The following is a 2500-nucleotide window of genomic DNA, read 5'->3' on the forward strand; positions in this document are numbered from 1 at the left end:
GGCACATTTTGTTGCGTGGATGTGAGCGGATGTAGTGTGTCTTGACACCTGACAGGCAGGCATGCAATAATAGTTGACTTTGCAAACGGGGATGGACGTGGACGTGTACGTTTACTGGTGACGTTACGCAAATGAACAACTGGTAACCCGTTGTGGTGCGGTTGATCTTGCTGGAGGTACATCTGTGAGGGCAACGATCGGTACAGCTATGACGCGGTTGTGTCAGCGATACCCACCACACCAATGAACGTGAATGTGGATCTGGGTGTGAAGCGATACGCGGCTGTGGGTGGGTGGGACTGTCCCCGGCCGGTGAGGGGGGGGCCGCCCGGCGTGCTGGCCGCGCGGTGCGTGGGCGCACGCGCTACAGCCGGCTGGTGGGGGCGCCCAGTGGCAGGCGCGCCGGCCGACGGACGCGGCAGGCGGCGCAGCTGCGCGCCGGGGCACCCTGCGCGCGGCGCCGTGCAGCCAAAGTGGGTCCTCGCCGGCCCGGTGCGAAGCGCGGTGGACATCTGCAGTGTGCTGGTCCGATTGAGGACTGTGTGCGTTGAGGATGCGCCGCCGCCCGGCACTCGGCGCCGCGACGCCGTCTGCTGCTCGGTCGCCCCAGCGGTTCTCGCTGGTGGTTTGTATCGCAGTTGTGCAGACGTGTTGGCACGTGCGCTGTGCTGGGAGAGTTCGCTTCGGCACCCACGTGGGGCCTTTGCCCTTCTGTGGCGCTGGCGTTGGAGCTGCCGGTCACCGTAGGTGGCGCGTGTTGTCTCCCGCCGGCAATGCCACGACAGCACGCTCCCGGGCCTCTGTCGGCAGCGGCAAGCTCAGTTGGGAGCACGGGTGGTCGCACCTAAAGCGTCTACTCGCCTAACTCCGGGCGATTGCGCCTCTCTCGAACCCGACCAAGTACTTAGGACGGCGCTGCGCGCCGCCGGGACCTGAGAGGGTTTCGAGGTGTATTGTGCAGGGGAGCTCAGCCTCCTCCTGTTTGCAGAATAATTGAGCGGACGCTTGCGTGTTCGCGCGGGCCCCCGGGACACACTCCCGGGCGGCCGGCTGCTCAGCTCTAGTTGACGCAGCTCCCTGGTTGATCCTGCCAGTAGTCATATGCTTGTCTCAAAGATTAAGCCATGCATGTCTCAGTACAAGCCGCATTAAGGTGAAACCGCGAATGGCTCATTAAATCAGTTATGGTTCCTTAGATCGTACCCACGTTACTTGGATAACTGTGGTAATTCTAGAGCTAATACATGCAAACAGAGTCCCGACCAGAGATGGAAGGGACGCTTTTATTAGATCAAAACCAATCGGTCGGCTCGTCCGGTCCGTTTGCCTTGGTGACTCTGAATAACTTTGGGCTGATCGCACGGTCCTCGTACCGGCGACGCATCTTTCAAATGTCTGCCTTATCAACTGTCGATGGTAGGTTCTGCGCCTACCATGGTTGTAACGGGTAACGGGGAATCAGGGTTCGATTCCGGAGAGGGAGCCTGAGAAACGGCTACCACATCCAAGGAAGGCAGCAGGCGCGCAAATTACCCACTCCCGGCACGGGGAGGTAGTGACGAAAAATAACGATACGGGACTCATCCGAGGCCCCGTAATCGGAATGAGTACACTTTAAATCCTTTAACGAGTATCTATTGGAGGGCAAGTCTGGTGCCAGCAGCCGCGGTAATTCCAGCTCCAATAGCGTATATTAAAGTTGTTGCGGTTAAAAAGCTCGTAGTTGGATTTGTGTCCCACGCTGTTGGTTCACCGCCCGTCGGTGTTTAACTGGCATGTATCGTGGGACGTCCTGCCGGTGGGGCGAGCCGAAGGCGTGCGACCGCCTCGTGCGTGTTCGTGCGTCCCGAGGCGGACCCCGTTGAAATCCTACCAAGGTGCTCTTTATTGAGTGTCTGGGTGGGCCGGCACGTTTACTTTGAACAAATTAGAGTGCTTAAAGCAGGCAAGCCCGCCTGAATACTGTGTGCATGGAATAATGGAATAGGACCTCGGTTCTATTTTGTTGGTTTTCGGAACCCGAGGTAATGATTAATAGGGACAGGCGGGGGCATTCGTATTGCGACGTTAGAGGTGAAATTCTTGGATCGTCGCAAGACGAACAGAAGCGAAAGCATTTGCCAAGTATGTTTTCATTAATCAAGAACGAAAGTTAGAGGTTCGAAGGCGATCAGATACCGCCCTAGTTCTAACCATAAACGATGCCAGCCAGCGATCCGCCGCAGTTCCTCCGATGACTCGGCGGGCAGCCTCCGGGAAACCAAAGCTTTTGGGTTCCGGGGGAAGTATGGTTGCAAAGCTGAAACTTAAAGGAATTGACGGAAGGGCACCACCAGGAGTGGAGCCTGCGGCTTAATTTGACTCAACACGGGAAACCTCACCAGGCCCGGACACCGGAAGGATTGACAGATTGATAGCTCTTTCTTGATTCGGTGGGTGGTGGTGCATGGCCGTTCTTAGTTGGTGGAGCGATTTGTCTGGTTAATTCCGATAACGAACG

General features: G+C 57.2%; 1 non-coding gene across 1 annotated transcript in view; it reads left to right on the forward strand.

Annotated features, from left to right (window-relative positions):
- Positions 1-1074: 1074 nt before the first annotated feature.
- Positions 1075-2500, forward strand: part of LOC126119601 (small subunit ribosomal RNA) — a 1909-nt gene continuing 483 nt past the window's right edge. The window contains exon 1 of the ribosomal RNA XR_007525903.1: positions 1075-2500. This exon is cut by the window's right edge and continues 483 nt beyond it. This is a non-coding gene — a ribosomal RNA (small subunit ribosomal RNA).

This window comes from Schistocerca cancellata, unplaced genomic scaffold (genome assembly GCF_023864275.1).
Source record: "Schistocerca cancellata isolate TAMUIC-IGC-003103 unplaced genomic scaffold, iqSchCanc2.1 HiC_scaffold_394, whole genome shotgun sequence".
NCBI classification, from domain to species: Eukaryota; Metazoa; Arthropoda; class Insecta; order Orthoptera; family Acrididae; genus Schistocerca; species Schistocerca cancellata.